Raw genomic sequence first — 22,321 nt, 5'->3', positions numbered from 1 at the left:
TCTGTTGCTTCCTCCTGCATTTCATTTTCTTCTTTCTGTGCATTGCCATTTTTTTCTTCTTTCTTCACATGTCCTACCTCTGTAGGCATAGTTAGAAACTAGCATTTAAAAAAACCTTGGAAGTTCACTTAAAAAAACATATGTTTCAGGCATGTTATAGTTAGAAATTAGCATTGAAAAAAAAAACTGAAATCCACTGAAAAAAACATAGGTTTCAGGCACATTATAGTTAGAAATTAGCATTTAAAAAACCTTTGAAATTCTCTGAAAAAACATAGGTTTCTGGGGCGTTATAGTTAGTTGGACATTTCCTTGTACAAAACCATAGAAATTCCCCCGTTATAGTTAGTTCAGCTAACTATAGCTTGCGCGCACGCAATACACTGCTGATGACGTCACACATTACATCACTCATGACATGGTCAGTGACATCACTCATGACATCTCAAATGACATCCCTGATGACATCACTGATAACACCATCCTTGTGAAAGAGTGGCAGACCTCCTCTCACCCTAATATAACCCTTGACATACACACACTCAAAAATAGAAACTAACATTTTCAAAAAAATGGACATACCAATACCACTTGTTGGAAATGGGATCCCCGGCTGGCCAGGGCTTTCGCCAAAGTCAGTCAGAGACCACCACACCCAAGTCAGGGCAAGGGAGTTACACGCCAAGATAACCCCTACTCACCCTCTAGGTAACGTGGCGCGAGCAGCAAGGCTAAACTTGGAGGCGATGTAGGCTAAGTATTTGCGCACGCACCCCAGCAACAACAACCAAAGGCCCACCACAAAGGAAACTCCACACAAGGTTATATAAAAATAGCCTTTGTATTACACCAAAACACATTAGATAAAACACACTTTACAATGTGCCAGAGGCACGGGCAGAATTTACAAGGGATTATTTACAAGACAGGGCCACCTGGACCACTGTCAGGAATCAGAAGTAGCACTTTCAGAAAGTAAAATTACTTTAGTACAAAATAGCACACAATATAACAATAGAGCGCACAACCAGTAATTACTGGTAACCAGGATCTCACTAGCACCACCTGCACTAGGGAGAAAACAACCACCTATGTATAACAATACCTGTAGGGGTGTAAGAACATAACACATGATGCAATGCCTAACATTCATTCAGAGGTGTAAGAGAAACACATGACGCATCAACACACGTTCAGCGGTGTAAGGAACAAGGCACATGATGCATCAACAACACATTCAGAGGTGCAGAACACAGGGTGCACAAAACATACTACACATTGTACATTTCCTAACACCCAAAAGCAATAGGACATAGATCATAACAGCATCTAAACCTTTAGCGCAGAACTCACAAAGTCCAGGTTGCGCCACTGCGCCAGAACCTAAACGTAGCAGCTGGCACTAAGTGCTGCGCAGCTGGGGAAAGGCCAGGGATGAAGGAGTGCGCCTCACTCCTAAGTCCATAGTACATATCCCTAAAAGAGAAAGACCTAAACGGTGCAGCTGCCCACTAATTGCTGGGCAGCTGGAAAACAAATCTGCGCCAGGGGCCCTCACTGGCCCCTCAGGAACAAAAACTGCATCAACGGTGGGAGCCCTCTGGGCTCTAGAACATCACTTGCCCATCGTTGGAGCCCTCTAGGCTCTGCACACACTAAGCAATGCCCCCGAGCCTCTCTGGGCTCGAGGAAATGTGGTGCCAATGTTGGAGTCCCCCCTCCGGGGACTCGAAATCGATAAATGCCCTCTAGAGCCTCTGTGGCTCTGCAAACACTTGTGGCGCCTTCTTGAGCCTCTCCCGGCTCATGAAGCAAGGAAATGCCCCCAGCGAGCCCTCTAGACTCGAAGACCAACTACTGGGGGCCGTGGGAGCGGCCCTCTGTCAAACGGGGCCACTCTCGTTGTGAGGGAATCCCTCACGCACTTTCACCACCCCCGGGGCAGCCCTACTCACCGGCTGCTCTCCGGAGGCGGCGGGGGACTCAGTTGTCGGGCAGCAGTCTGCCGGGGCTCTCCCTCGCTCACGGGGGCCTCGGCGGACATGCTCTGGCAGCGAGCGGGGCTCTCCCTTACCTCATGGGAGTCCCGCCCGCTCTCTCTTCATCTTCACCCGGTCCCCCATCTCGGGACCGGGGCTCAAGGGGGAGCTGCAAGGCTCCGGGCCAAACTCCTCTTCCGGGCGCGCTGGCCAATCACAGCGCGGCGGCGGGCGGGACTTCCTCCGGCAAACCGGAAGTCCCGCCTACAGTCAGGCGCGATGCTGCCTGACTTCCTGGTTTTGCCCGCGGCTGCGGCGGTGATTTCTCGGGGCATAGCGAGGGGTGGCACCCTCGAGATTAATTAAAACCAACCCAGCGAGGTGGGCACTCGCCAATTAATTAAATAAACGGGGTGGCACCCGTATTTAAGAAGAAAGTGCAACGAAGCACTCTGGGGCACCAGAGGGGCAGGAGCGCTTCCCTCAGAGGGAAAACGACAGCGCTCTGCCCAGGCATGAAAAATAAAGCGCTCACAGCGCTAGCAGGACACAAAGCGCTCCAATGCGCTAGGGACAGCACACAAGCGCTTCCAGGCGCTAGAAGCCACCAGTCAAGCGCTCCCAGCACCACTAGACAGGACAAAGGGCCTCCAGGCGCCTCAGGGGAACACAAGTCCAGCAAAAGTCCAAGCACAGCGCTAGAGGGGAATAAACAGCGCTCCCAAGCGCTATAAGGGACCAAAGTCCAGCAAAGCTCTTCAGAAGTCCAGGGGCTGGGCAGGGCCCAGGGGAGGCAAGCCTTCCCCCTGGGCCCAAGCAGCAGCACGCCCCTGGCAGATTCAAGCAGCAAACAAGAACCTTTTCATGGGGTCACAGCCCCTCTTTTATACACCTTTTCCCTTTGTCTTTAGGTGCAGGGTGGGGGCAGAACCAGTCGCAGCTGGTTTGGGAGTACTGTTGATGGCCCAACCATCCATTCTATTCACAGGCAGGGCTAGGGTCATCAGTCACACCACAGGGGGGCGGAGCCAGCATTGTGTGGGGAAAACCCAGCCCATCCAGGACACAGGTACACTCCTCCCACACATCACTCATGCTAATCTCCCACTCACCACCGGGGCAGACCCACACAGACTTCCTGGAGCCTGGCATCCCAGCCAGCTCCAGCCAATCACACGCCAGGCATATTTTACACTAATATGCCAACTCCTAGAAGTGGCGCTTCCGCACACGACACATACACGCCGCACATACCGTTGCGCAGCATTCACTCTCACGAGTTCGCACATACCAAACTTAAGCATGCACGCCTCACGCATCAGGAACTACCAGGGACACAGACATTCCCCATGCATTCCTATGGGAGGGCAGGCCAGTCTCACTCCACGCACTCAGGGAGCGCACGCACTTTACACTGCGCCACAGTGTCAAGGTGCGCAAAGACCAGAAATCACTACACTTCAAGGCAAAAAGTTCAGGGGTGAACCTGCCAGAAGGCCCAAGTCCAACACGACCCCCTTCCAGCCAAAACGCAGGGGAGACCAATCACCACCGTGATGGACTTCCCTGCTTGGGGCGCTAGAACACGGACGCGGGCCCGCACTGCAGGGACACCCTCCGGTTCTATGCCACATTGATCCATAAGACAAGCACATACTTAAAAAAAACAGGCCCAACTAGGCTACCCCACTGGTACTCCTTAGTTGTCCACGGCCAGGACCAGGCCCTAGGCCACCCAGATACCACTGGTCCATGCCAATACACAGAGTGGGGGGTAGTAACCCCTGGCCTACAATAGCCATTCTCCACTCCCTTTCTCAGCGTAGTTCCTAACTACCACTGATCCTTCAACCCAGGGTCCGCACCCTCAGGCTGACCAGAGGTCACGGGCAAGAATGCCCCACCCTACCTCTACTTCTGAAGCACCCTCCAGAACACAACTCTCCCACCAGTTTAGGACCTGACTTCCTCAGCAGCAGTGACCACAGTCAGACCAGCACAAGATCGGTGTAGTAAGGCGTTGCACTTTGCGGGTTGCCAGATGCGGCACAGGCGGCGGCTCGCGGACCGCGTCGAGACGGGGACGGCGAGCGGCATAGACTGCGCGGCCGAAGGCAGACGCGGCTTAGTGCGGTGCCTACAGGACACCAGGCTGGTCATGACAGATAGGTCACCGCTCCCTTAACTGGTCTACCACCTGGGATTCAAATTCACCGGATGCACAGGGGTCAGACTCCATCTTACCCCCTTCCAGAGTTCCGCACCCTCCCACTGTAGAACAGGGTCCCTCCACTTAAGGTAGGCCCCACCTGCTCTCAGGGTAGTACCACAACACTCAGCCAAGAACCCTAAAGATCCCTGCTAGGCCTGTACCACCCCTTCTGGGAAACACAGGGTCTCTTCACTTAAGATGAGCCCCACCTGTGTTCACAGGGGTACCCCTAGAAGACAAACCGGCCAGGACACTGGCTACAGTCGCCCTGCCGTCCAGGACAGGCAACACCTGAACCTGGCTCCCTAACCTAGGGACGCTACCCTTTGGCTAGATGCCTGGCGCACCAGGACTTCTACAAGTTGAAAACAAAAATCTAAGACTTTCTCTCCTCCTTCAGCAGCAAGGCAACCACTGCAGGTCAATACCCCATACAGCTTACCCGGTTCCTTCTCTTCAGGCAGGAGTTCCCTCTTGTAACTTCAGGACACTACATACAGTTGCCCTGACGTCCAGATCCGGAAACACCGGCTACTGGCTCCCCAACCGAGGGACGTACCCTTTGGTCAGATGCCTGGCGCACCAGGACTTCCTTGAGGGTGACACAACTAATGTGTCGTGTACAAGTCTGCCTGACACTCAGGACAGAAGTGGCATCACCATGGTCACTCACTGGCGACACAACCCTTCTGGCTGGCCCCTGACCCACTGGTTCTTTCACTGGGGAACCTATCCCCCTCGCACCCCTCCATCTGGACTTCTGCACCCTCCCAACTGGAGCGGTACTGCCAGACACCAGAACTACTGGAACCCTGGTTACAGAGGTTCCACGTTCTCCAGACACTCTGGAAGATCCTCCTCAAATGACCTATTGGTACAGCCTAGGCCCCCGACCTGACGTTCCCTTCAGAAACATTCCAGGCCCTGACACTGGGTTTCGGGCACCTGGAGACATGCAGTCCCACCCACTCCTTCTCCTCTTGAGACAGGACGTGAGCCCCTACACCGAGACCTAGCTGGGCTACACTGAACCTCTTCCACCACGCTGGGCTGGAAGACACCTCAGACACTCCTTTTGGAATCACTCCATCCCCTATGCCTCTCTCCTCCCAGAACATTACCAACTCTAAAATTCTGTCTCTCAACAGACCACAGAAATCAAAAAGCAGGCTCCACTATCTGCAGACGTTCTTGGGAAAAGTTCAACACACAGGACTTAGGTATCTGAACAAAACTAGCATTCAGCAAGCTCCCCATCCAGAGAACTCACAAACACATCCAGTGCCACACACCATTCATCCACACACACCCCTCCCCAGACTGGTAAGGCAGTTTCTACCACCCCTGATTTCTCAACCTGACCACACTTGACACAGGTACCATTACTCCAGGGCAGGGACGGGGGACACATGCACTGGACACACTTATGCTGCCACCACTGGATCCCACCCTTCTGGTGAATCCGGAAAACACACTGCACTTAGGGGGATGATCTACCCTCCCGAGCTAGGGACACCTAACTCAAAGTGCACAAGAAACATTTCCACAGAAATGACATTTTCAGCAAACTTAAACAATAATCCCCAAAATGTTTTTATCTAAAATGCAGAGTTTTGTGGTGCAGCCAGCTGCTACTAAGGTACAACGCAAACACAAATCCTTATCCCACCGCTTGCCGCCAATGTTGGAAATGGGATCCCCGGCTGGCCAGGGCTTTCGCCAAAGTCAGTCAGAGACCACCACACCCAAGTCAGGGCAAGGGAGTTACACGCCAAGATAACCCCTACTCACCCTCTAGGTAACGTGGCGCGAGCAGCAAGGCTAAACTTGGAGGCGATGTAGGCTAAGTATTTGCGCACGCACCCCAGCAACAACAACCAAAGGCCCACCACAAAGGAAACTCCACACAAGGTTATATAAAAATAGCCTTTGTATTACACCAAAACACATTAGATAAAACACACTTTACAATGTGCCAGAGGCACGGGCAGAATTTACAAGGGATTATTTACAAGACAGGGCCACCTGGACCACTGTCAGGAATCAGAAGTAGCACTTTCAGAAAGTAAAATTACTTTAGTACAAAATAGCACACAATATAACAATAGAGCGCACAACCAGTAATTACTGGTAACCAGGATCTCACTAGCACCACCTGCACTAGGGAGAAAACAACCACCTATGTATAACAATACCTGTAGGGGTGTAAGAACATAACACATGATGCAATGCCTAACATTCATTCAGAGGTGTAAGAGAAACACATGACGCATCAACACACGTTCAGCGGTGTAAGGAACAAGGCACATGATGCATCAACAACACATTCAGAGGTGCAGAACACAGGGTGCACAAAACATACTACACATTGTACATTTCCTAACACCCAAAAGCAATAGGACATAGATCATAACAGCATCTAAACCTTTAGCGCAGAACTCACAAAGTCCAGGTTGCGCCACTGCGCCAGAACCTAAACGTAGCAGCTGGCACTAAGTGCTGCGCAGCTGGGGAAAGGCCAGGGATGAAGGAGTGCGCCTCACTCCTAAGTCCATAGTACATATCCCTAAAAGAGAAAGACCTAAACGGTGCAGCTGCCCACTAATTGCTGGGCAGCTGGAAAACAAATCTGCGCCAGGGGCCCTCACTGGCCCCTCAGGAACAAAAACTGCATCAACGGTGGGAGCCCTCTGGGCTCTAGAACATCACTTGCCCATCGTTGGAGCCCTCTAGGCTCTGCACACACTAAGCAATGCCCCTGAGCCTCTCTGGGCTCGAGGAAATGTGGTGCCAATGTTGGAGTCCCCCCTCCGGGGACTCGAAATCGATAAATGCCCTCTAGAGCCTCTGTGGCTCTGCAAACACTTGTGGCGCCTTCTTGAGCCTCTCCCGGCTCATGAAGCAAGGAAATGCCCCCAGCGAGCCCTCTAGACTCGAAGACCAACTACTGGGGGCCGTGGGAGCGGCCCTCTGTCAAACGGGGCCACTCTCGTAGTGAGGGAATCCCTCACGCACTTTCACCACCCCCGGGGCAGCCCTACTCACCGGCTGCTCTCCGGAGGCGGCGGGGGACTCAGTTGTCGGGCAGCAGTCTGCCGGGGCTCTCCCTCGCTCACGGGGGCCTCGGCGGACATGCTCTGGCAGCGAGCGGGGCTCTCCCTTACCTCATGGGAGTCCCGCCCGCTCTCTCTTCATCTTGTCCCCCATCTCGGGACCGGGGCTCAAGGGGGAGCTGCAAGGCTCCGGGCCAAACTCCTCTTCCGGGCGCGCTGGCCAATCACAGCGCGGCGGCGGGCGGGACTTCCTCCGGCAAACCGGAAGTCCCGCCTACAGTCAGGCGCGATGCTGCCTGACTTCCTGGTTTTGCCCGCGGCTGCGGCGGTGATTTCTCGGGGCATAGCGAGGGGTGGCACCCTCGAGATTAATTAAAACCAACCCAGCGAGGTGGGCACTCGCCAATTAATTAAATAAACGGGGTGGCACCCGTATTTAAGAAGAAAGTGCAACGAAGCACTCTGGGGCACCAGAGGGGCAGGAGCGCTTCCCTCAGAGGGAAAACGACAGCGCTCTGCCCAGGCATGAAAAATAAAGCGCTCACAGCGCTAGCAGGACACAAAGCGCTCCAATGCGCTAGGGACAGCACACAAGCGCTTCCAGGCGCTAGAAGCCACCAGTCAAGCGCTCCCAGCACCACTAGACAGGACAAAGGGCCTCCAGGCGCCTCAGGGGAACACAAGTCCAGCAAAAGTCCAAGCACAGCGCTAGAGGGGAATAAACAGCGCTCCCAAGCGCTATAAGGGACCAAAGTCCAGCAAAGCTCTTCAGAAGTCCAGGGGCTGGGCAGGGCCCAGGGGAGGCAAGCCTTCCCCCTGGGCCCAAGCAGCAGCACGCCCCTGGCAGATTCAAGCAGCAAACAAGAACCTTTTCATGGGGTCACAGCCCCTATTTTATACACCTTTTCCCTTTGTCTTTAGGTGCAGGGTGGGGGCAGAACCAGTCGCAGCTGGTTTGGGAGTACTGTTGATGGCCCAACCATCCATTCTATTCACAGGCAGGGCTAGGGTCATCAGTCACACCACAGGGGGGCGGAGCCAGCATTGTGTGGGGAAAACCCAGCCCATCCAGGACACAGGTACACTCCTCCCACACATCACTCATGCTAATCTCCCACTCACCACCGGGGCAGACCCACACAGACTTCCTGGAGCCTGGCATCCCAGCCAGCTCCAGCCAATCACACGCCAGGCATATTTTACACTAATATGCCAACTCCTAGAAGTGGCCGTTCCGCACACGACACATACACGCCGCACATACCGTTGCGCAGCATTCACTCTCACGAGTTCGCACATACCAAACTTAAGCATGCACGCCTCACGCATCAGGAACTACCAGGGACACAGACATTCCCCATGCATTCCTATGGGAGGGCAGGCCAGTCTCACTCCACGCACTCAGGGAGCGCACGCACTTTACACTGCGCCACAGTGTCAAGGTGCGCAAAGACCAGAAATCACTACACTTCAAGGCAAAAAGTTCAGGGGTGAACCTGCCAGAAGGCCCAAGTCCAACACCACTTATAACACACCTATTCAGTAATTCCAAGATCTACATACACATCCACTCATTCACCAACAGTCCTATACAGTCACTCATACATGTACTCACTCATCATATGTACTCATACACCTAAACATCCTGTTACACACAGGCACTCATCCATAGAGTTACTCACACACATAGTCACACATGCAAACAAAGTATCAAACATCCATTTACTTGCATGTACAGTTATACACACAACACACTTACTTCTATAGAAACGTACACATACACTCTCTTAAGTAATCACTTATAGAAACAAATACTAATTTATACAGGAACTCTTCCAATATCTCACTCTCACATATACTCACTTATATACACCAATACTCACATATACTAGTTTAAAACGTATGTAGTTACTCATAAAGACACTATTGAGACAGTCATTCACTCACTAACACACGCATACACACACTCATCCACCCATACAGTTCTGCACACAAGCTGTCTTCAACACATACAAACAGTGAGTCACTCATTCATGCATCTATGCACTATGTAATACCCCCCCACTGAACCATACAGACACTCAGACACTCATACTGGTACTCAAAAAACCAACCAATAACCTACATGGACACTCATGTAGCTACTCAGCAACCCATGCAGCCACTGATACACAAAGTGAGAGACTGATTCAGATATGCACATGTTTAAACATTACTTGCTAACCCATGTATTCACTAAGATATACTTAATCAGTCAGTTATACAATCAATTTTACAAATAAAATCCTCCATTTAGACACTTATATACCCATTTATTTTTCCATCGACCTTGAGATATACATATATAAAACATATTTAATTTTCAGAAAAACACACATTTACTGGATGATGTCATTAGTGATGCCATCAGTGATGTCATTTGAGATGTCATCAGTGATGTCATGAGTGATGTCACTGACCATGTCATGAATGATGTAATATGTGACGTCATCAGCAGTACATTGCGGGCGCGTGAGTTATAGTTAGCTGAACTAACTATAACGGGGGAATGTCTATGGTTTTGTACGAGTGAAATGTCCAACTATCTATAACGCCTCTGAAACCTATGGTTTTTTCAGTGAATTTTCAAGGTTTTTAAAATGCTTATTTCTAACTATAACGTGCCTGAAACCTATGTTTTTTCAGTGAATATATACATATATATATATTCATTTTTGTAATTGGCAGGAACCCCCCAGGTAAATTACCTTTCCTTTATCATATCATACCATACCATACCATATTATACCATACCCTACTCCTACCCACCCCTAAACCCTAAAAACATCCTCACCACCCAATACGCCTACTCATCCCCTAAACCCTAAAAACACCCACACCACCCAATACCCCTACTCATCCCTAAGCTCTAAATATATATATATATAAAACACACACACTTCCCTTACATATACTTACCTTGCGATGTAAAGGCATGTGTTGTAAAGGCATATTTATAGTAAAGGTTTGCGTTGTAAAGGCAATGCTTGGTAGAAGTGTTGCATGGTAATGAATGCGTGGTGAAGGCATTATGTTGCAATGCCCACGTTATAAAGGCTTTTTCTCTTCTGTGACATCAATCTCCCACATTCCATCTTCCTCTGTCAGGTAACCCTTCCTGCACATAAACAATCCTCCCAGTGACGCAGGAATCCTTACCCCATGGTGCAATCGTGCCTGCTTCGGCGCATGGAAGCCCATTGTGCGCCTGCACAGGGGAGAGCACAGGAATGCAACATATTATCGTAAATATGTTGCATCCCCGTGCTTTGAAAGTGCAGCAGCGTGGCGCAGCCAAAGGGCTTGCGGTGCTGCACTGCGGCACTTTCTTCTAAATAGGTCCCATGTGTCCATGTTTGTACTGGTGGCTCATATTGTTTGATAGAAGCCTACAGTGGATTAGGTCTAAAGGAGCGTGCCTAGGTGAATTTAAACAGAATTTCATGTTGTGAATTTTCGATGGTATGATGATGAAAGGAATGCTTTAATGGTCACTTATCTCTTATCAAATGAGCTGCTTTTCAAAAAAGCAGAAAGACTAATACAAAAAATGGGATCGAATTTTATTGTTAACTCAGCTCAGCTTTATTTGAATATGGAGAGTCCAAAAAGCGAAAAGGCAACAAAAATACAAGTTTTTTTATTTGAGTGCAATACTGCCCATGTTGATTGTAAGTTGGAGTTGGTTCCTTGTAGTTTTGACAGCGCAGTCCATGCAGGTAAGTGGGGTGGTGGGGCTAGGTGGGGGGGATTTACATGATGATGACAAGAGAAATTTAAAGAAATAATTTATTTTCCCTTGTCGTCTGTCAAAATCACCCCCCCAACCTGGCTCCACCATCCCACCACTCTTACCTGAGCGGGCCGTGGCTGGATTTTGACCCAGATGACAGCAACTATGGTTTTCAGTGTGAGGACATGCCATTCCTAACTTTACATGTTCATCCCTTTGGTCTGTTCCATACAGGTTCGGTTGCTTTAATGTGGCTGTATAGAATCTTATTAGCTGTATGTCTCCTTCTTTGTATTCAGAGGGGACGTGTGTGTGTGCGTGTGTGTGTATTGTGTGTGTGTGTGTGTGTGTGTGCGCACTTGCATGCACCTGTTTGGGTGTCTTTGTTTATATTTATTGGAAGCTAGGGGAAGAATAGTTTTCTGTTGTGACTGAAACAAATACTAACTTATCCTTTTTCTTCAGTTCTGTCTGATCCTCTTTTGCTTCCTCAATTCATGTACACTTCGCTACAGTTAGACAGGAAATCTGCTTATTCCTGTTAGTGTGTCGATGCAGAATCAAAGTTATTGATAGAACTTCTTCCTCCAAACAAATTCCAGATCTGTTTTAAAACAAAAACATGACTTGGAGAAACCATTTAGACCCCAATGATAAACTGTCCTTCTCTGCATGCCAAAATGTTCCTGGTCTATGGTTAGTGCCATACAAAGCTTCTGGAATTCCCCAGTTTAAATTTTCTAATTTCCCAATATTTTGCAGGAGCCTGGGATGTCTGAGTGTGCTGAAGTTCACAAGAGAGCCAGAAAACTCATCTACCCGTTAACAGTACAGAAGATTTTGAGGCCCTCTGTGGAACTGCTACAATAACTGTCATGCTGTATATATACACAGTGTATCATCTTTAGATCTGGGCACCAGACTGCAATCACTCTAAATATCCCACTAAGGACGGGTTGTGGGTCCTCTTCCTGATTCCCTGGGGATTAACCACTAATGACGTGTTATAAATTTGGTTTCTGGTTGGCAGATGCACTCTGTCCAAGCAGGAACTGCAATCCCAGTCAGGATAAGTCAGCAATGCACCATAAATTAACCTGTGCTCACTCTCTGCTAGCTTGCCACAGAGTAGGTAGGATTAACTGAAGAGGCAATGTGTGAAGTATTTGTACAACTCTTCAAACAGTAACACAGTGAAAACACCACAAAAAGACTCCACACCAGTTTAGAAAAATAGCTTATATGTTAAGACCAAAACAACAGAAATAAAATAAGTATGGCTGGAGTTATAAACTTGTAAAGAATAAATGAAAATGTAGTACTTAAAAGCTTAAAGAGCCAACCGGGGATATCTGGTTGTGCTATACTGGGATAAATCTAAGTGATCAGGTTGATCGCGATGGAGCACGGTTCGGATACAGGGACCAGCCTTGGCCTGCTTAAAAGTACCTTGGATGCATTGTGGACGGAGTCGAGATGTAAGAAGTGACTCTGGATGGAAGATGATGTTGCAGTGTCAAACCGCTGAATTGAAGGTGATGTGTCAGTGCCGAGCCGTGCAAAGTTGGAGATGCATTGGAAACTGGAGACAATGTGGCGTGCAGTCAGCGATGCAAGGTATGCGGGCTGAGCAGCAGCGGTGATGCAGCAACATCGAGGGAGATGCAGCAATTCTGAAGTGTGGCTCACTGGTTAGAGCAGGCAGACCCTGAAGCAGAGGTCAGACCCGGGACCAGGGTTCAATTCCCGACGCGGCAGGGTCTCGAGCTCAAATGTCCACGGACTTGATAATTCTCGCTTCGGTGCCTGACCTAATCATGGGTTCACACTCTGCAACTCTGGGCATTAAGCTTGCTTAATCTCCACAACGGCCCCCTGCGGCGGGATGCCTGGCTTTCACCTTGGGGATGCCCTGTAGGGGCTATCTCACAGGGAAAAGCCAGGACGGGTTCCCAAGGCAAAGCGCTTAGAGACCCCTGGGTTATAAGCGCTATATAAATCCAAACATACATACATACATACATACAACATCATTGAGGAATGGATTTTATCAGTTTCAGCACTTTATACCCACTTCCAAGGGCCCAGGACTGGATTGGCACCACTCGGCAGGCCAATACTTGCAGCAAGCAAATTCCAGGTACTGTTGCAGGTTGATGAGATGTCTTTGATGTCCCTGAGACTTAGAACAGGGTGCAAACCAGAATGACCTTGAAGTCTTACTGGGTTCAAGTGAGATGGACCCAGTCCTACTTCAGCAGGGCAGAGGGTAGCAGGCAGCAAGGAAACACAGCAAGAAAGCAGTTCTCCCAGAGCAGCAGTATAGCAGGGTGGCAGTTCATATATCAGCACAGCAGTCCTTCCTCCTGGCAGAGTGTTTCACGGGTTCAGTAGCGTCTGATTTGGTGGGGTCAGAGACCCAGTACTTATTCCCAGTTCTGCCTTTGAAGTGGGGGTGCACTGAGGTCCTCCCTCCCAGCACTGACTCCAGACTCCCTTCAGGGGGGTATTCAGCCCTTTGTATGGGCACCGGACACAGCCCATTCAGGTGTAAGTGTCAGCTCCTTCTTCTCATCATTCCCAGGATGACCCATCAGGATGTGGATGGCCACTCAGTCACATCTAAGCTTCCTTTGTGTGTGACTGTCTAGAGCGAATGCACAAAGCCCAGATGTCACCCACCCCAGACATGTATTGGAGACAGGCTGCAGACACTCATGTCTAAGAGAAGAAAAATGCCATCTTTCTATAGGTTGTATTAACGGGAACAAGGGCCACCCTACTCACAAGGAACCAGGGTATCTATTATACAAGGGACAGTGATTCCTACGGACAATGCATATGATATTTGGTAACAGTTAAGCTCAATGGCAATATTAATGGTTAAAGGTATGTCGAAGAGAGAGCAAGAACTACAAACAACAAGGAAATCAAATATATTTGCTGATTATGCAAAAAATTGCGGTCATATCATAAAGTTATTGAAAAAAAGGTAGTTAGTTTCCCAAGTGAGCTTGGAACCTACACATCAAGAGTGACAGTTTGTGAAATGCAATAAGGATTCATTATGTACAAAAAATGACCATAAAATGAATATACAATAATTATTAGAAGCTTTCTAACACATCAGTAGGGCCTGAAAAGTGGTTAGTTTTCAGTGCGGGCCAACAGCGTTTTGCCCCCACACTCAGTCGGGGGTCTCATCGGGACCTAACAATGATGGACACCTGAAATAAAATAATAATTACTTAATCTGCCATTTAGGTGAGAAACTGCAACTAAGGTAGTGCGCTGGCTTAATGGTTTACCTGAAGTAATAATGATAGACTATCAAAGTGGTGATGTGCACGCTAATATAGGAAGTAGTTCCGAAGGAAGTAATGGAAAAAAGAGAGAATTACTCACATGATGCCCAGCCGGGCACTGATTGAGGAGAAGAAAAAAGAGACAGTGGAAATTAGATACAAGGTGTAATATAGGCATTAACAACAGATGACACAGTCTGTAGTTATCAACAACTCACCCCTGCGAGGAGAAATGGGGCTGACAGTCCTTAAGGGGTATTGTAGAAACAACCGTCCGTGTGTCAGAGGGATATAACAAAAATGACAATCCATATTGTAGATTAGTATCTATTAATTAGGAAAAGGGGGGTCATTGAAAGAGAACCATGCTTGAGAGAGCTGTCTTTGTTGAAAAATTGCATTGTAAAGCTGAAAGATTAATTCAGGGTAATTCACCCGAGGTAGGTGAATGAGAGAGGTGAATAACTCGTCTCCTATTTGGAGTGGGTCACCGTGTTCAGCTGCACTTCCCGATCGATGTCAAGGAAAACAGCTAAGGAGGACCGCCGAAGTCAGCCTCCTTCTGTAAAATGACAGGATGCATTACTTGGATCCTGTGACTAATTATAGAGTGGAGCAGCGCCTGCAGGGCCACTTGTAGTGCAACGTTGCTAAACATTGCTGGTAACAAGAGAGCTCATGTGCATTGTGCTGCTCTGTGCTCTCACAGGAGGGCCTCACTAATTTGTGTGTTGGACCAAAAAAAATCGATGCGAATATTGGTTACAAATCATTAATAGTGGAATAAAATAAAGAGGAACATTTTGTGTATATGGAAAACATAAAGGAAATAAATGGTGGCATTTCTGAGAAACATGAATATGGTGTTTTCTATTTCTATCGGAATTTTTGTTAAAAATTAGTGATAGGTGGATTAAATAATGGCAAAGAAAAAGTGTTACAAATTATACAGACTGAAAACAATATGTGTATGTAAATACAACAAGAAAATAATTTATTACATATTCCTATACACATTTTCCAAAGGGGAGAGGGGTTGAAACGCTGTTGACACGCACTCAAAAGTAACCACTTTTCAGCCCCTACAAATGTGTTTGAAGGCTGCTAATAATGATTGTATATTCATTTTATGTTTGTTTTTTGTACATAATGAAACCGTACTGTATTTCACACACTGTCACTCTTGATATGTAGGTTCTAAGCTCACTTGGGACACCAATCACCTTTTTTTCAATAACTTAATTAAATAAATACAATTTTTGCATAAACAGCAAATGTATTTGATTGCCTTGTTGTGTGTAGTTATTGCTCTCTGTTCGGCATACCTTTACCCTTTAATATTGCCATTGAGCGTAACTATTACCAAATATCCTATGCTCTGTCTGCAGAAATCTTTCTACAAGTGGCAGATCAGCTCCTTCTCTATCAGGAATTACAGATTATAAGTGTTATAAGGAATTTCTAATATCAACCTATGAGAGGGGTAGGCCTCACAGTACTAAAAAGCATATGTGGGTGTTTTTCACTACCTGGACATGCAAAGCTTAAAAATGCAAGTACTACCTATTGATCATACAGCACCCTGCCCTATGGCATACCTAGGGCCTACCTTAGGGGTGATTTATATGGCATAAAAGTGGAGTTTAAGGCTTGACAACTGTTGTTTTAAATGCCAAGTTGGCATGGCAGTGGAAAATACACACATGGTCGCTGCAGTGGCAGGCCTGAGACATGTTTGAAGTGCGACTTGTGTGTATGGCACAATCAATGCTGCAAGCCCATTAGTAGCATTACATTTACAGACCCCAGGCACAGGTAAATCACTTTACTAGGGAATTGCTGATAAATTAAATATGGCAATTGTGTCTAAGTCAATCAAACCATGTTTTAGGGGAGAGGTATATGCACTTTATCACTGGTTGGCAGTGGTAAAGTGCTCTGCGTTCTAAGGCCAACAAAAAGAATTCAGCAAAATTGAAGACAAGCAGGAAAAACGTTTGGGGAAAGAACACCCTAAGGCTGATTCATCGAACAACTAGCAAAGTGGATGAAGAGGACAATTTCCCAAAGCAGAGTCTTGGGTCACATGGATTTGACCTTTTATGCATTTTTTTAAAGCCTGTCCCACTGAGCACTTACCACTGTGTAGTATGCCATCGAGGACAAAACTATCTCTCACCTGTGTGCTATGGACAACTTAAGTTTGATTGGTCACAATACAAAAAATGAAATGATAAACCTCCATGGGCATCAAATTTCACGAATTGGTTTGTGAATCACAGTATCCACATTGTGAATCCTTGCAAATTGCAAGAAAGAGAGAGTGTGAAAGGGGCACTTCCTTGAAAATCTCAATGTTATGTGCCTGTACATTGTGCCTGCAATGGTGGTCAACACCATTGATTGGATACAAACACCTCAAAGGGGCTGGTATTGGATGGTGTCCATTGTCAAAGAGAAGGCTGTCCATGACCGAGGACTTTGACTTTATGAATGTGACCATGTTGGTATCAGTGGGAGCAGAAAATGGTCTGGTGATGGTGCCTGCCTCATTAACATTATTGGAGAAAAGATTCTGTGACTCTCCAAAAAAGTGGGGCCTCATTGATGAGTTTTTGCCATAGTGCAGCGCCACAGGCCTTCCTGCTGTGCTGCCTTACGGCGAAAGAAAAGGTCAGGAATGTGCTGTATCTATCAGATATGGCCCATTCCTGTCCTTTTCCCCTGCGCTGGCACAATGGGCTACTGCGCGCCAACGCAGACAGCTTTGCACCATGGTGCAAGGGTGTCTGCGTTGCGAGGATGATGATTTTTGTGCAGGAAGGGAAACTGCACAAAAACAATCACAAGAGGCTTTTTTCTATGTATGTGTACTGCCTAATGCAACACACATAGAAAAAAGGAAAAACAAGGAGAAATAAAGATATTGCTCCCCGTTGCGCCTCCCTACGCCTCCCCTGGGGAGGCGTACGTTTTTGGCTCTGCCTCAGAGTTACTATTTCTCGTAAATCTGAGGCAGTGTAAAAAAAAAATGGATGTTGCTGGGAAAGCCCCCAGCGACACCCATTGCACACCCCTTAAACCCAGAAAACTGTGTTAAAATGAACAATATTTACAAGGCAGCATTAGGCCAAAAAAAGTGTCTTAGGGCCATATGTATGAACACATTTTCCCATAGTCACAGAATGGGTAAAACCCTTTGATACATATGGCCCTTAGTGCTGCCTGGAAAATATGAAGCAGGCTCCTGCGCAATCGAAGCGTCACAAAAATGTGATGCACCCGCCGTGCAAGGGGCTTATAAATTAGCCCCTTGCATTTTTGGGGCAGTGACACATTGGTACATCTGTGGTAGCAGAAATATAATCACTACTCCGGCCAAAAGTGCATCTGTGATACTACCTGAGATTAATACATCGGAATTTAAGTCGTCAATGAACTTATGCAGCGAAGAAAAAATTCAGTTTGTACCAAACTGTTTAACAGTCACACGTTACGATCAGAACCCGCACATAGCCAGTGATGTAATCTTACGCCGCAGTGAAATGCTTTCACTAAGTCTTGCCAAAAAAGATTTTAGCTTTTAATGGATTGCGCCGTGCACGGTGTCTCCTGAGCACTGGCATGATAAAGCAAAGTCACAGGAAATGAAACAATGTTATCTAAAACAAGCAGAGGGCATGAACTGATACGGATAATGCCAATTAGACTACGTAATAATTATTCGATGGCATTTCCATCAGCAATAAAACAAGTGGCTGGCGTTATTTTACCAGCTCTATTCAATTCATGCAATAGATATTTACTACAGGAAACCGTTTTCTTTGCTTATCGTTTCTCCATTCATCGGCACTAAAAAAGCATCCGTCAGAACCTCCTGTGAGGGAAGCGCGAGAACGAGTGCACGTTCGGTTCAATACCTGTGTTATCCCCCGTTAGAGGTCAGGCTCAAGTTTAAAATGGCCTGGATAGAGTTTAATAAAAAGATTCATCTGGGCACCCCCATGCTAAGCACCATATGTGAGGTCCGGCGGCTGCTCCCGGGAAGTGGTGGCACCCTGGGGCCTGGAGAGTCAAAGATGAAAATTGTCTCGAACTATTACAAAGTAATTTAGAGTTAGGTCCCCAATATTTGTCCGCTTGGTTTACAATTGGATATTCCGACGGCCCCAGAACCGGGATCCTTGATTTGGGCCTTTTTTTTCTAGCAAAAAGGGTTGTGACGAGTGGCTGGAAGGTTTCAGGGCCCCCTCAGTAGAAGCGTGGTGCACGGTGACCCTGCGTTTAGCCCAAGCTGAAAGTACGGTGTTGTATAATAGATGGTATCAATACGGCACTTCATGGATAGGGCAGGGGAGAGTTGAGGCGAGCCGCGAGATGAAATACCCAATAGCGGAGGACGGGATGAGCTTTGGGTGACATTGGGTGCCAACCCCAGGAACGACACCTTACGCCTTAGAAAGAGCATACAGCCCCTTTGCCCCTCGGCTTCTTAATCCTTGCGCAGAATGACGAAACACCACACTGTAATATAGGTAGTAGCCACAGTTGAACCGCTTCCTTGGCATCATGTGGGTGCTACATACTGGGGACATGTCCGTCATCGGACAGAGACTACTCATTTCACACAGGTTCTCTGGTACACCTGAGCAATGGTCTCCCCTTCTTGAAGTTATACCCCACCCCGCCCAAAATAAATGTATAGCGGTAATAACCCTCACCCCACCCCACCAGCATCCTCCCTTCTTCCAGGCAGTACCATCTATACTTTGTCTCAGAAATACCCACTACAAGAACCCAACTGTAATAGTCTCTGCTACATTTCCCTTCCTTACACATGATTGGCTACGAATCATATGTGAGATTTAAAGGATAATCTTGACTTAATCTCCGTGCTTTTCGGCCCAACCAGCATTGACCCTTTTGTCACCTACCCATGACCCTATGCAATACTATACCGGTGTGATGATCCTTATATCGTACACTGTGACTTTTCTATTTCATATGCACAATGTATAATTATCTTTTTGTATATTCTGTTACACTTTAAAAACCGCATAAACAATATATATGTATTTTAAATGAGAAGCTAGGCCTTTTCTGAGTGATATGCAGAATGTCCTGTAAACACAGTGTATGGGCACAAGGCACGGCCAATGCCACCCTCTGCTACTAGTCCCCACTGTGAAGGACTGAAAGCGAGGCACACTGGGTCTTGCTTTGACCACAGCCAAAGTGTATCTTCAAAAACTTTTAAAATCCTGAAAAGTGTTGTATAATGAAATATGTGTTTACTAGATTAATAACTTTTGTAATAAAAAAAGTTGAGAAAAACGTCAGTTTAAGCAATGTTATGAATGTGATGCAAAACATAAACACACGGCTCTCAAATAAATAGGCACTAAGATTCACAGTTATGGTCAGTAAATGGCAGGGGGAGAACGAGAAGCAGGCAACCTGATGATAATAGCTTGCCATTTTGTCAGATATAGAGAGAAACGTTGCTAAGCTTTTGATAAAAACGAAAAACCTAATTTAAACTATCTATAGCACATACATTATCTGGTCAGCATCATACAGTTCCAACAAGGTCAAAAAGATATTTCTTGCTACCTGCAAGAAAGTAACAATGATGATATATAAACTGTTCTCAGATCTGACAAAACAGAAAGTGGGCAGTCCATATAATAAGGTAATTAAAAAAGCAGTTCGGCTACTGTTTGTGCAAACTGAAAAAAGAACAATTGATGGACAGAATGTTAAACAATGTCAAACATTCACTCCAGTACAGAGATCTGGGTCAAATCCACCGTTTTTTTGCTACCCCCTCTGCCATTTCAGTTTGAACCCAGTCATATGCAAATCAGTCTTGACCTTACCCCAATGGGAACTGCCGAGCCAGAACTGCCAGGCCAGGTCCTCTCTGGACCTGAAACAAGCATCCTGGGACTGGTTTCGGGGTAACACGCCTCATCAGCCAGGCTACCTTGACCACAGTGGCACAGCGAGCAAGGGACCCACCCATGTGGGAAGGGTAGTGCACAGGGGGAGATATCCTTATCACAGAATTCACACGGGCAATTCGAGTTCCGTGGATTTATGAATTTGAGGTTGAAATGCATTTTTTTAATTTCAATTTTTTTTTTTTCTTCCAAAATGTATAACAGCAAATAAGCACAATAAAACTATACTTGGCAAAGACCATGTACAGTGAGTGCGGCGGACCCCAATGTTGACTCAGGTCCCAGACACATGCCTGGCTCTGTACCCAGTGCATTGCTTAAGGCACAGCTTTCCAAACTTTTCATGTTGGTGACACACTTTTTGGAGATGCATAATTTTGGGACACAGTAAGGCAGTGTAGCGAGTGAGCGTAGCGAGCTAGCCCGAACCACCTAAGAGGAGTTGGGGGGGTTCTCAGTCACTCTGTCTCCCTCTCTCTCTCTCTCTCTGTCTCCCTCTCTCTGTCTCCCTCCCTCTGTCTCCCTCTGTCTGTCTACGTCTGTCTCCCTCTCTCTGTCTACCTCCCTCTGTCTATCTCTGTCGCCCTCCACCATCTGTGTGTCTCCCTCTGTCTGTCTCCCTGTGTCGGTCTCGGTCTGTCTCCCTAGCTCTTTCGCCCTCTCTGTCTCCCTCTCCATCTGTCTCCCTCTCTGTCTTCCTATATCTCTGTCTCTCTCTGTTGCCCTCCTCCCTCTGTCTGTCTCCCTCCCTCTGTCTGTCTCCCTCCCTCTGTCTGTCTCCCTCTGTCTGTCTCCCTCTGTCTGTCGCCCTCTGTCTTCCTCTCTCTGTCTCCGTCCTCTGTCTCCCTCCCTCTGTCTCCCTCTCTCTCTATCTCCCTCTGCCTGTCTCTCTCTATCTCCCTCTGTCTCCCTCCCTCTGTCTCCCTCCCTCTGTCTCCCTCCCTCTGTCTGTCTCCCTCTGTCTCCCTCTATCTGTCTCCCTCTCCCTCCCTCTGTCTACCCCAGACTCCCTCCCCTGTCTCCCTCTGTTTCCCACTCTCTCTGTCTCCCACAGTCTCCCTCCCTCTGTCTGTCTTCCTCTGTCTGTCCCCCTCCCTCTGTCTCCCTCTATCTGTCTCCCTCCCTCCCTCTGTCTGTCTCCCTCTGTCTCCCTCTCTGTCTCCTTCCCTCTGCCTCCTTCCCTCTGCCTCCGTCCCTCTGTCTCCCTCCCTCTCTCCCTCTCTCTCTCCCTCTCTTTCTCCCTCTCTAACTGTCTCCCTCTCTCTATCTCCCTCCCTCTCTCACCCTCTGTCTCCCTATGTCTGTCTACCTATGTCTCCCTCTCTCTGTCTACCTCCCAATGTCTCTCTCTGTCGCCCTCCACCCTCTGTCTGTCTCCCTCTGTCTGTCTCCCTGTGTCGGTCTCGGTCTGTCTCCCTAGCTCTGTCGCTCTCTCTGTCTCCCTCTCCATCTGTCTCCCTCTCTGTCTTCCTATCTCTCTGTCTCTCTCTGTTGCCCTCCTCCCTCTGTCTGTCTCCCTCCCTCTGCCTGTCTCCCTCCCTCTGTCTGTCTCCCTCTGTCTGTCTCCCTCTGTCTGTCGCCCTCTGTCTTCCTCTCTCTGTCTCCGTCCTCTGTCTCCCTCCCTCTGCCTCCCTCTCTCTCTGTCTCCCTCTGTCTGTCTCCCTCTATCTCCCTCTGTCTTCCTCCCTCTGTCTCCCTCCCTCTGTCTCCCTCTCTCTGTCTCCCTCCCTCTGTCTGTCTCCCTCTATCTGTCTCCCTCTCCCTCCCTCTGTCTTCCCCGGACTCCCTCCCCTGTCTCCCTCTGTTTCCCACTCTCTCTGTCTCCCATGGTCTCCCTCCCTCTGTCTGTCTCCCTCTGTGTGCCCCCTCCCTCTGTCTCCCTCTATCTGTCTCCCTCCCTCCCTCTGTCTGTCTCCCTCTGTCTCCCTCTCTGTCTCCTTCCCTCTGCCTCCTTCCCTCTGCCTCCGTCCCTCTGTCTCCGTCCCTGTCTCCCTCCCTCTCTCCCCCTCTCTCTCCCTCTCTTTCTCCCTCTCTCTG

This window comes from Lissotriton helveticus, chromosome 1_1 (genome assembly GCF_964261635.1).
Source record: "Lissotriton helveticus chromosome 1_1, aLisHel1.1, whole genome shotgun sequence".
NCBI lineage: Eukaryota > Metazoa > Chordata > Amphibia > Caudata > Salamandridae > Lissotriton > Lissotriton helveticus.
The sequence above is the reverse complement of the archived record's forward strand: the minus strand, read 5'-3'. Positions refer to the sequence as shown.